The sequence below is a fragment of the Chlorocebus sabaeus genome, chromosome 9 (genome assembly GCF_047675955.1).
Source record: "Chlorocebus sabaeus isolate Y175 chromosome 9, mChlSab1.0.hap1, whole genome shotgun sequence".
NCBI classification, from domain to species: domain Eukaryota; kingdom Metazoa; phylum Chordata; class Mammalia; order Primates; family Cercopithecidae; genus Chlorocebus; species Chlorocebus sabaeus.
The window spans coordinates 85,522,774-85,536,343 of record NC_132912.1 but is presented as its reverse complement, the minus strand read 5'-3'; the positions used below and the strand labels follow the sequence as shown (position 1 = coordinate 85,536,343).

The following is a 13,570-nucleotide window of genomic DNA, read 5'->3' as shown; positions in this document are numbered from 1 at the left end:
TTTTCTTCTGCCAACTTTGGATTTGTTTTGTTCTTGGTTTCCTAGTTTCTTGAGTTTCATCATTAGATTTTTATTTGTAGTCTCGTTTTTATATTTTTGATGTAAGTATTCAGTGTTATAAACTATTCCTTGTAGTACTGCTTTTGCTGTATTTCACAGGTTTTGGTAGATGGCATTGTCATTTTCATTTGTTTCAAAATAATATTTGATTTTCATATTAATGTCTATATTGAGCCAGTGGTCATTCAGGAGCATGTTGTTTTGTTTCTATGTATTTATACAGTTTCCAAGGTTTTTTTGGAATTGATTTCTAGTTTTATTTCATTGTTGTCTGAGAAGATACCCGATGTGATTTTATTTTTAAAAAATAAGACTTGTTTTGATCTAACATATGGCCTATTCTAGAGAATGTTCAATGTGCTGATAAGAAGAAGGTGTATTTTGCAGTTGTCAGATAATATGATCTGTAAATGTCTGTTAGGTTCATTTGCTCTAAAGTCCAGTTTAAATCCAATGTTTCTCTATTGGTTTCTTTCCTAGACAATCTGTCTATTATTGTATTGGAGTCCATCTTTCTCTTTAGTTCTAGTAATATTTGCTTTATAAATCTAGTTTCTCCAATGCTGAGCACATATATATTTAGAATTACATCCTCTTGCTGTATCTTTTTGTTTTAATCCTCTTGGTGACTTTTTTGTTTTTTGTTTTTTGTTTTTGTTTTTTTTTTGTTTTTTTTTTTTGGAGACAGCATCTTCCTCTGTCACTGAGGCTGGAGTGCAGTGGTGTGCTCAGCTCACTGTAGCCTCTGCCTTCAAATGGTTCTTGTGCCTCAGCCTCCCAAGTAGTTGGGACTATAGGCGCACACCACCATGCTCAGCTTATTATTATTATCATCATCATTATTGGTATTTTAGTAGAGACGGGGTTTCACCATGTTGCCGAGGCTAGTATGAAACTTATGAGCTCAGGCAGTCCACTCACCTCAGCCTTCCACAGTGCTAGGATTACAGGCATGAGCCACTGTGTGTGGCCTGTGGCTTTTGTTTTAGACGGAGTCTTGCTCTGTTGCCCAGGCTGGAGAGCAATGGTGCTATCTGGCTCACTGCAACCTCTGTCTCCTGGGTTCAAGCTATTCTCCTGCTTCAGCCTCCTGAGTAGCTGGGATTTAGAGGCATCTGCCACCATGACTGGCTAATTTTGGTATTTTTAGTAGAAATGGGGTTTCGCCATGTTGACCAGGCTGGTCTCAAACTCCCAATCTCATGATCCGCCCGCCTCAGCCTCCCACAGTGTTGGGATTACAGGTGTGAGCCACTGCACCGGCGAAGTCTTTTTATCTAATATAGGCACTCCTCCTCTTTTTCGGTTTTTATTTGAGTGTAATACCTTTTTCTGTCACTACTTTCAGTCTGTATGTATCTTTGTAATTATACTGTTTCTTGTAGGCAGTCTATAATTGTATTATTTTTAAATCCATTCAGCTCATCTATAACTTTTAAGTGAATAATTTAATCCATTTACATTCGAGGTTATTGATATGTGAGGTTTTCTTCCTTTCACATTGTTTTTGTCTGGTTGTTTTGCATATGTATTCAATGTTTTTTCTTCTTTTTTTTTTTTTGTCCTTATGGGTTGGTGATTTTCTCTTTCTTTCTTTCTTTCTTTTTTTTTCCTTTTCTGTCTTTTTTTTTTTTTTTTTTTTTTTGGACGGAGTCTCGCTCTGTCACCTAGGCTGGAGTGCAGTGGCACAATATTGGCTCACTGCAAACTCCACCTCCTGGGTTCAAGCGATTATCTTGCCTCAGCTTCCCAAGTAGCTGGTATTACAGGCATGTGGCACCACGCCTGGCTAATTTTTGTATTTTTAGTGGAGACAGGGTTTCGTCATGTTGGCCAGACTGGTCTCAAACTCCTGACCTCAATTGATCTACTTGGCTTGGCCTCTCAAAGTGCTAGGATTACAGGCATGAGCCACTGTGCCCAGCCAGTGGTTTTCTGTAATAATATCATTTCAGTTTTTTCTCTTATTTGTGTGATTACTTTATGAGTGAACTTTATACTTTTGTGTATTTTCATGATGGCAACTCTTGTCATTTCACTTCCGGATTTAGAACTTCCTTGAGCATTTCTTTTAGGACTGGTCTGGTGGTGATGAATTCCTCAGTATCTGCTTTCGGGGAAAGGCTTTATTTTTCATTTATGAGGGATTTTTTTCTGGAGTTAGTATCCATGGGTACCATTTTTTTATTTCAGCACTTTGAATATATTACCCCATTCTCTCCTGGCCTGTAATGTTTATGTTGAGAAGCACACTATTAGTCTTATGTGAGTGTTTTTGTAGATGACTAGATGATTTTCTCTTGCTAGTTTTGGAATTATTTCTTTGTTTCTGAATATTGACAGATTGACTATAATGTGCTGTGAAGAAGACATTTTGGCATTGTATCTGTCTGGGGATTGCTGTATCTGGATGTCTAAATATATTTCTAGACTTGGGAAGTTTTCATCTATTATTCATTAAATAGGTTTTCCAACTTTTTCTTTCTTCATCCTCTGAAATATTGATAATTTGTATATGAAGTCACTTTATGGTGACCCATATATTATGAAGTCTTTATTCATTCTTTTTTATTATTTTTTCTTTATTTTTGACTGACTGGGTTATTTTAGAATACCTGTCTTCAAGTTCTGTGATTTTTTTTTCTTTTGCTTGAGATAGTCTATTGTTGAAGCCCTTGAATACAATTTGTATTCTTTTATTACAATAGTTTTAGGGGTACAGGTGGTTTTTGGTTCTGTGGATATATTTTTTAGTGGTGATTTCTGAGATTTTAGTGTACCTGTCACCTGAGCAGTATACATTGCACCAAATATGTAGTCTTTTATCCCTCACCCCCTTCCCAAACCCCCTGTGAGTCCCCAAAATCTATTATGTCACTCTTACGCTTTTGTGTTCTCATAGCTTAGCTCCCATTTATGAATGAAAATATATGGTATTTGGTTTTCCATTCCTGAGTTACTTCACTTAGAATAATGGCCTCCAGCTCCACAATTTATATCCTATTCAATGAGTTCTTTGCTTCCATGATTTCTTTCCTTTTATAATATCTCTTTGGAAAATTTCTCATTAATAGTTTCTTCGTATCGTTTTTCAGAATTCTCTTGTATCTCACTGAGCTTCTTTAAAGTCAATATTCAGAATACTTTTTTTTTTTTTCTGGGATTTGGGGACTTTCTTTTTTATTGTGAGCTGTTGCTAGAGAATTATTGTGTTCTTTTGAGCATATTCTACTTCTTTACTTTTTCTTGTTTTCTGTGTCTTTATGTTGATATTTATGCACCTGTTGTAATGCTCACTTCTTCCAATATCCTGAATTTGCTTTCTTTGGGGGACGTTTTTGTGAAGATGAACCCATGGTGTTTGTTTTGTAGGGTCCTTTAGCTTTGATTCTGCCTGCATTCAGTAGTGTAGTCTCTGTACGGTTTCTTTGGTCTTAAACATCACCTGTAACTGATGTTCTTGGTGACTTAGAGCGTGGTTATTAATGGAGGCTCTGGTAAAGTTTAAAGTGTTGCTGGGAACAGACATTGCAGGTAGTTCAGTCTTTAGCCCCAGGCATGACAACTGTGGGCTGACCATGCCTGTCCTTAAACCCCAGGGTAGCTTATCGATACCACCATTAGGTGGTCCAGGCAGGCCAGTTCTCAGACCTCCAGATGGCTTCCTCAGATGCCAGTAGTGACAACAGTGGGCCAGGTGGGCAGGCAGGTTCTTAGGCCCCTGGACAGCTAGTGTGGCATGGGCAATGGCAGTTATGGGATGACTCTCTGGGTTCCAAACAGTGCATGTTTGTGTTGGCAGTGGCTTTAAAGGACTGGAGAGGTTGGTCCTTAGGCTTCAGTGTGGTGCGTGTGAGTGATCCTGTCTTCAGGTTCATGAGGAAAGTACACTGATGTCAGAGGTGGCGCAATAGCTGGAGTGATTCTCAGGTCTTCAGAAGGTGTGCTCGGGCTCTGGTGGGGAGGGGCTGGTAAAGATAAACTGATGGTGTCTGATCTCAGACCCCAGGTGATGTACAGGGGCTTAGGCTCTAGTAGGCAGAATGGGACATTCTGTAGTGGTAGATATGAAGAATCAGGCCTCAGGGCTCAGGCTACAACATAACAATCTTGCTATTTGTGTTGGTGGGGTTGTCTTCAGCAGTCCCATGCAGGCATCTCTCAGGTTTGGGGGAGTGCACATTTTGTCTTGTCTCCAGCAGGAGCCATAACCACAGTGGTGTGCCCAGGGAGCCTGTAATCAGAATGTGCACTAGAGCAGGGGTTCCCAACCCCTGGGCTGTGAACCAGCATGGGTCCAAATAACAGGAGGTGAGCAGCAGACTAGTGAGCATTACCAACTGAGCTCTGCCTCCTGTCAGATCAGCAGTGGCATTAGATTGTCATAGGAGTGCAAACCCTATTGTGAACTGCACATGTGAGGGATGAAGGTTCCACATCCCTTGTGAAAATCTAACTAATGCCTGATGATCTGAGGTGGAATAGTTTCATCCTAGTCTGGAAAATTTTTCTCCCAAGAAACCAGCCCCTGGTTCCAAAAATGTTGGGAACCAGTGCACCAGAGCACAGAGGCCACGCTGTGTGAGCCAGGTTGCAACTCCCAGCTCCAAATAAGGTGCCATCTGGGAGTCCTGGGTAGTACATTTTTTGGCACCTGGCTGCTGCAGTAACACTGCAGGATTGTTTGGCGTCAAGGAGAGATCTCGTCCTTTGCACACAGGTATAAGCACGGAGACTGTGCTACCAGAGTGGGTAGGATCATCACCTACAGTCCCAGACAGGCAGCACTCCAGCTCACCCACCTCAGCCCCTGGAAGCAGCAACAGCAGTAAGGCTGCAGTGGTATGCAGAAGCAAGGAAGAGACCCTGCTCACTTTCTACATGTGACTCAGAGTACAAATGCTGCTCTGCTATGGAGGGTGGGCTTGCTGCTCCCAGCCCCAGACAGTCAGTTTTCAGACTTGCCCACCTCCACTCGTAGTGGCAGTTACTGCTGTAGCAGTATGTGGAAAGGGCAAAGGATCCCACTGTTAGATAAGCCCAAGCAGAATCTGTGCCGCTGGGGGTGGGGTCACTTCTCATAGCCCCAGACAAGGAACCTGGGGGGTCTCCAGATCAATGACCAAACTAGTTTTAGTATTCATGCGGGCAGAGGAGGCTTCTTGTGGTCAGGATTGCAGCAGTCAATAGTGGGATGCAATGGGGATCCGTTTCAGGCTCCCAGCTGATCTCAGCCAAGCTGGCCACTTTCTTCAGTCTCCTTCTCTGCCTCAGATGTTTCCTATGTTGAGTTGCAGTGTTCTCTTTTAGATGTTCTAGTTGATGTATGATTATCTCTTCACAGTTTTCTTTTTTCTTTTTTTTCTGGAGAGAATGAGATCTGATGTATCTAGTCAGCCATCTTGAAACATTTCCTCTTGTCTCTTCTTATAAAGATGTTCATCTCATTTATGAAGGCTCCACTCTCATGACTTAATTACATTCCAAGTGCCCTCCTTCCTGTTACTATTACCTTGGGAGGTAGGATTTCAAGATATAAATTTTGGACTACTTTCATCTTAATGTTTGTTTCCTCCCAAAGTGTATACATTGAAATCTTAACCATACCATACCAATGTTAGGAGGCAAGGCCTTTGGAAATGATTAGGTCATGATGCCAGAGCCCTCATGAATGGTATTAGTGCCTTTATAAAGGATGCCTGAGAGAGCTCCCTTGTCCTTTTGCTATGTGAGTTTACAGTGAGAAGATGTTCATCTATAAAGAAGAGGATCATCCCCACAAACCTAATATGCTTGAGCCTTGATCTCAGACTTCCTGTTTTCCAGAACTGTGAGAAATAAACTTCTGTCATTTATAATCTTAATGTATGGTATTTTGTTATAGTAGGCTGAATGGACTAAGACAAAGAAGGCCACTATATAACAATAAAAGGGTCAATTCAGCAACAGTATATAACAATTATAAATATATATGAACCAAGTACTGGAGCACCCAGACATATAAATCAAAAATTATTAGAGCTAAAGAGAGAGGCAGACCCCTATATGATAATAGTTAGAGACTTCAACACCCCCACTTTCAGCATTAGACAGGTTATCCAGACAGAAAAGCAAACAAAGAAACATTGGAATTAATCTGCACTATAGACCAAATGGACCTAACAGATATTTACAGAACATTTCATCTAACTGCTGCAGAATACACAATCTCTTCTCAGCAAATGGATCATCCTCAAGGATAGACAATGTGTTAAACTACAAAACACTTCTTTAAAAATTCAAAAAACATATATATCAAGTATCTTCTCTGACAACAATGGAATAAAACTAGAAATCAAAAACAAGAGAAACTTTGGAAACTATAAAACATGGAAATTAAACAATATCTTCCCAAAGGATCAGTGAGTCCATGAAAAAAATTAGAAGAAAATTAAAAAGTTTCTACGAACAAATAAAATGAAAACACAACATATCAAAACCTACAGGATACAACAAACACAATACTAAGAGGAAATTTTATAGCAAAAAAGCACTCACATCAAAAAAGCAGAAAAATGTTAAATGAATAACCTAACAATGCATCTTAAAGAATTAGAAAAGCAAAAGCAAACCAAACCCAAAATTAGTAGAGAAAAGAAATAAAGATTAGAGCAGAAATAGGTGAAATTGAAATGAAAAAAAAAGCAAAATATCAATAAAAGGAAAATTTGCTTTTTAAAAAGATAAAATTGACAAATCTTGAATCAAACTAAAGAAGAAAAAAGAGTGAAGACTCAAATAAATGAAATTAGAGATGAAAAAGGAGACATTATAACTGATATGGTAGAAGTTAAAAAGATAATTAGAGACTACTATGAGCAACTATATGTCAATAAATTGGGATACCTAGAAGAAATTTATAAATGTCTGGACATACACGACTTAGCAAGATTGAACTATGAAGAAATCCAAAACCTTAATAGACCAATAGCAAGTAATGAGATCAAAGACATAATAAACACTCAACCAGCAAAGAAAAGTCCAGGAACTGATGGTTGCACTGCTGAATTTTATTAAATATTTAAAGAAAACCTAATACCAATCCTACTCAAACTATTACTTAAAATAAAATAGTTGAGAATACTTCCAAGCTCATTATACAAGGTCGGTAAGTATTGTACTGATAACCACAACCAAAGATACATCAAGTAGAAAACTATAGGGTAATCTCCCTGATGAATATTGATGCAAAAATTTGCACAAAAAAAAATACTAGCAAACAAAATTCTACAACACATTAAAAAGATATTTTATCATGACCAAGTGGAATTTATCCCAGAGATGCAAAGATGGTTCAACGTATGCAAATTAATCAACATGATACCTCATATCAACAGAATAAAGGACAAAAACTATATGATCATTTCAATTGATGCTGAAATACTGAAAAAAATATTTGATACAATTCAACATTATTTTATGATTTAAAAAAGCTGCAAAAAAGAGAGTATAGAAAGAATGTACCTCAATACAATAAAAACCACATAAAAGAGACTCACAGCTAGCATCATACTGAATGGTAAAAAAAAATGAAAGCCTTTCCTCTTAAGATCTTTAACAAGACAAGGATGCCTATGTTCACCATTGTTATTTCTATAGTATTGGAAGTGCTGATTAGTGCAATCAGACAAGAGAAAGGAATAAGGGGCATACAAATTGAAAACAAAAGAGTGAAATTATCCCTGTTTGCAAATGAAATAATCTTATATGTGGGAAAAACCTAAAGACTTCACACAATAAAACCTATAAGAACTGATAAACAAATTCAGTAAAGTTGTAGTGATCCTGTAGGGTACAAAATTAATACAATGAAATCTGTAGCATTTCTATATGAAAACAGCAAACAATCTGAAAAAGAACTCAAGAAAGTAATCCCATTTACAATAGCTACAAATAAAACAAGACACCCAGGAATAAACTTAACAAAAAAAATGAAAACTGTAAAAAAACTATAGTAAAAACTATAAAACATTGACACAAGAAATCAAAGGAGACACACCCCAAAAATGAAGAGATATTTCATGTTCATGGATTGAAAGAATCAGTATTGTTAAAATGACCATGCTACCCAAAGCAATCTATAGAAAATGCAATTTCTACCAAAATATAAATGACATTCTTCACAAAAATAGAAAAAAAAAATCTAAAATTTATATGAAACTACAGAACACCCAGAATAGCCAAAGGCATCCTGGAAAAAAGGAAGGAAACTGGAAGAATCACATTACCTTACTTCAAATTACACCACAAAACTATTGTAAACAAAATAGCAGTTATTGTAAACAAAGTGGTAGACAAAAAAGACATAAACCAATGGGACCAAATAGAAGACCCAGAAATAAATCCATAAATCTCATTTTTGAATAAGGTGCCAAGAGCCTACATTGGGGAGAGAACAGTCTATTCAAAAAAAGGTGCTTGGAAACTGGCTATTTATATACAGAAGAATGAAACTAGACCCCTATCTCTTGCTATATATGAGAGCCCAATCAAAATTGATTAAATACTTAAATCTAAGACCTCAAACTTAAAAAAAAAAAAAAAAAAAACCTAAAAGAAAACTTTTGGAAAACTATCTAGGACACTGATCAAGGCAAATATATTTTGAGTAATATCCTATAACCATAGGCAACAAAGCAAAAATAGACAAATGGGATCACATTAAGTTAAAAGGCTTCTCTACAGCAAAATAAACATGAACAAAATGAAGAGACAACCCACAGAATGGGAGAAAATATTTGCTAACTGTCCATCTGACAAGGGTTTAATAACCAGAATATATAAGGACTTCAAACAACTATATAGGAAAAATCTAACAATCTGATTAAAAATTGGCAAAAGATCTGGATAGGTATTTCTCAAAAGAAGACATACAAATGGCAAACAGTCTTATGAAAAAGTACTCAACATCACTGATCATCAAAGCACTGCAAATAAAAACTACAAATGTATATCATCTCACCCCAGTTAAAATGGCTTTTATCCAAAAGACAGGCAATAACAAATGCAGGTGAGGATGTGAAGGAAAGGGACCTCACATACATTGTTGGTGGGAATGTAAATTAGTACAGCCACTACCGAGAACAGTATGGAAGTTCCTCAGAAAGGTAAAAATAGATTTACCCTATGATCCTATGATCCAGATATCCTACTGCCAGGCACATACTCCAAAGAAAGAAAATCAGTAAATCAAAGAGATATCTGTACTCCCATGATTATTGCAGCACAATCCACAATAGCCAAAATTTTGAAGCAACCTAAGTGTTTTCCAGCAAACAAATGAATAAAGAAAAGGTGGTATGGGTATTGAAGGTCATTGTGTTAAGGAAATAAGCCAGGTACAGAGACAAACTTTGCATGCTCTCACTCATTTGTGGGAGCTAAAAATTAAAACAATTGAACATAGAGACAGAGACTAGAATGATGGAAGAAGAGTTCGTGGTGGAGAAGTGGGGATGGTTAATGCGTACAAAAATACAGTTAGAATAAATAAAATCTAGTATTTGATAGCACAACAAAGTGGTCAACAATTTATTGCACACTTAAAAATAACTGAAAGAGTATAATTGGAATGTTTGTAACACAAAGAAAGGAGAAATGCTTGAGGTGATAGATACCTCATTTACCCTGATGGGATTATTTTGCATTGTATGCCTGTATCAGAATCTCTCCTGTAACTCATAAATATATATATCTACCAAGTATCCATATTAATTAAACAAAACAATTATTAAAGTTAAACTGTTTTTATGCCTCAAAATTATTATAATCCTGTAAGATTTTCATATATATAGTCAAATTAAGTGAATAACCAATTGGTCTGAGCAAGTTTAGAAGTAGTTACAGATGAAAAGTCCTTTTCCTATTGAAATACAGCATTGAATTTAATCAGCTGATAATCTGTTTACAATTACATCGAGAATATTAATTAAAATTAGGTAATTTCAATATTAATTCATGTGTAACTATATTAATAAAGACATAATAATATATGTTAATACTATTTAGTTATATGTATTTGAATAAATATTCTTATATCATCTGTCAAGGAGTGTGAATGTTGTTGTAGCCTTGTCTCTTAATATTCAACTATTTTTAAATTATATACATATGCAATCTTTAAAAAATTGTAATTTGGGGATATATTTAATATGTACTATTTTTATATTTTCTAAAAAGCTGGAAGATATTTAACTCAAGCTAAAAATTACTGAAGATCATAAATGTTCTGATTTAATTTACCTGGCTAGAGAAATATTAATGCTAAAACTTTATAGGGAATAATTATTTCACTGCAGTACCTCACTGTAATCATTCTCATAGTTTGAAGTGCCATTTAATTATTTTTGGATGAAAACTATATTAAAGTGTATTCTCTATTTATATAACATATATGAAAAAAATATATATGTATATATAAGATTATCTGATTTTTTGGTTTCTTACATCATTCTATGTTCCACAAAAAATGATAAACAAATAAAAAATATAAAGTAAATTATCCATAGTCAAAAATTATCACTATAAAATAACATAGGTTCCCTCTTCTGTTTTACTTCTATGTTTGCAAGTCCTGGTATAAGCGTTAGACTGTGTCCCAGTCTATGGATATATCTGCCACTGAGTACACATCTACCAGTGCTAAACCCATTGTATAATGTAAGCAGTCAGACTTTAAAGGTTGAAGCCAAGGGCAAGAGCAATGAGCCCAGTCATAGAACCAGCAGACTTTTTAAAGACCAATTGAAAGGCCCTAGACTCAATGGAACTCTGTGAAGATGAAGATTTTCCCCAAAATGATACACAGTCAATTTCCTGTCATTTCTAATAGACAAAAAACTATTAGATCACACATACTTTAATATAGATAAACAAATATTATAAATAGGTAAAAGTTTGATATTTAGATGGCTGTATTATAATTCATCAATACTAATTTTCTGATTTTGGTGGCTGTTTGTGGTTGTGTTTAAGAATGTACTTGTTTATAGAAAATACTCTCTGAATTATCCTAGGATAAAGAGACATTTATGCTAGAAACTTCTCAAATGGTTCAAGAGTAAAAATGTTCTTTGTAGTATTTTTGCTAGTTTTATATCAATTATAAAATTAAAGTTTTCCAAACCAAAAGAAAGTTGCTCTCTCAAGTAGTTAAGATATTGCTTGGTGCCTCATAGAATATACATGAGTAAATTACTTGAGTGCTAATCTCATTAAAATATACTTGTTGAAATAATGTAAATGTTTTATGGTGTAGAGAAACTTTAGATGAGTGCTTTCATTTATTTTCTCTGAAAATGGAAGAATACTTAGTCAATAATTTGCTCACATATGAAATTATGTACTGCTTTGACAATCTGAATCCAAATGTGAAGACAGCTAATCAGGACTTCTAAAAGGAATTCCTGATTATGCTTTCAAAGATCTATGCCTTCAAGGATAACTTGGTAGAAAGAATATGAATATACACTAATAAGGAAACATAACTATGAAATGTGAAATGTTTGGCTGATAAACCAGTTAAGTTCCGCTTACACATACCAAGTTGATAGGTGCTATTTTTGGTATAATGAAATGGAAGAAAGAGATGGAGAGACATTGTTTGTAGAGTTTGGAGAACATCAATAAGAAATTGTTTTAGTAAGAGAATGGATTTTTTATCCCGCTGGGTGCAGGCTTCCCTGGATTATTGTTGGCATAGCTAAGACCAGAGAGCAGTTACAGACTGTTATGGTAAACAGGTATTGGGGAGATGAAAACAGGCAGTAATGGCTCTCAAAGGGAAAAGACAGTGTGAATTTTCAATTCTGCAATGGCAGAACCAGAAGATATTGGATCACAACAGGATATCTGAAGCCCCAGAAGTCAGAACACAGAGTCTACCAGTCCAGAAACACTTTATAGTTGCAGGAAAAAAATAACAAATTCATAGTGTAATTCTACACGGTAGTCTAAAGTTAAAATCTAATAAAATACGTGAGTGAATTAGATTAAATTTAGAGAATAAAATGCATAGATATTACTAATATTCACTATTAAATTACCTTATATGTGTATTATAATTTATAATCAAGTTAATTGTCTACACATGTTACAAAAGCTGGAACTAATAACACAATGTACATGATTAAATGCCTTATGTTTATATTGTAAACCAAATATTAATTGTCTGGCTTTCTTAATTCTAATATGCATAAACTACTCTTGTGTTATCTTGAATTATCTATGTGCTATCAATTGAAATTGACCAAAACATAATGGTCCTTGTATAAAGGCTATTCCTGGTCACCTTAATATTACATTTTATTATTATACAAGTATAAAGTAATTGGTCATCCATTAATAACACTACTATGGAAGCACATATACTTTTTTTTTTTTTTTTTTTTTGAGAGACAGAGTCTCACTCTGTTGTGTTGCCCAGGCTGGAGTGCAGTGGCGTGATCTTGGCTCACTCCCACATTCAAGTAATTCTCCTGCCTCAGCCGCGCCAGTAGCCTGAGTTGTGCGCCACCATGCCAGGTCAATATTTTTGTATTTTTTTAGTAGAGATGTGGTCTTACCCTGTTGGCCAGGCTGGTCTTGAACCCTGATTCTTTCTTTAGCTAGATAATAGAATCATGTACAAATCCTTTGAAATAACTGAATCATAACAACCCTATCTGAAAATCAATGTGTGTTGGGCCTTGACATATTTAGAAATCTCCCCAGTTCTAAAGCCATGTGATTCTTAGATTGGAGACAAAAATAAAACCAAACACAATCCTTGGGTCTGATTTTCCAAGTCAACTAGGTTCAATGTACATCGAAACATGAAAAACAAAATTCTATAGTTTCCATTTTGTCTGAACAGTTCTGATAACAGGAAACCACCATCCCATGGGGAAAATCAGCTGTTTTCCAACATCTGTGATAGTTAAAATGTATTTTCTTAGACATTAATTCAATTAGTCTTTCCAAATTTCATTCATAGGTTTAGGTCTGCCACCTGGCTTTATACTTGTTACACTCAATCAGCATAATTTTCAGACATGATTTTTTCAGACTGTACAACATGATGTTTTGATACACATATATATAGTGAAATGATTACCACGATTAAGCTAATTAACATATTTGTCACCTAATATAGTTAGTTTTTGTGTGCATGTTGTAACAATACTTAAGATCTACTTTTAGCAAATTTCGAGTGTACAATACATTGTTATTAACTGTAGTCATCCTGCTGCATATTAGGTCTCCAGAAATTATTTCTCTTATAACAGCAAGCATGTGTCCTTTGATCAACATCTCCTAATTTCCCCCACCACCCCTCCCAGGTAACTCCCATTCTATTCTGTTTCAATGAGTTTGACGTTTTTAGATTTCACATATAAATGAGATAATGCAGTATTTGTCTTTCTGTGCCTGGCTTATTTCATGTAGCATAATGTCTTCCAATTAGTAAAACTTTGTATATAAGTAAAAATAT

General features: G+C 35.5%; 1 protein-coding gene across 3 annotated transcripts in view; it reads right to left on the bottom strand.

Annotated features, from left to right (window-relative positions):
* The window catches only part of PCDH15 (protocadherin related 15), a 1,804,329-nt gene that overhangs the window by 1,267,583 nt on the left and 523,176 nt on the right, over positions 1-13,570 (bottom strand). The window lies entirely within an intron of this gene.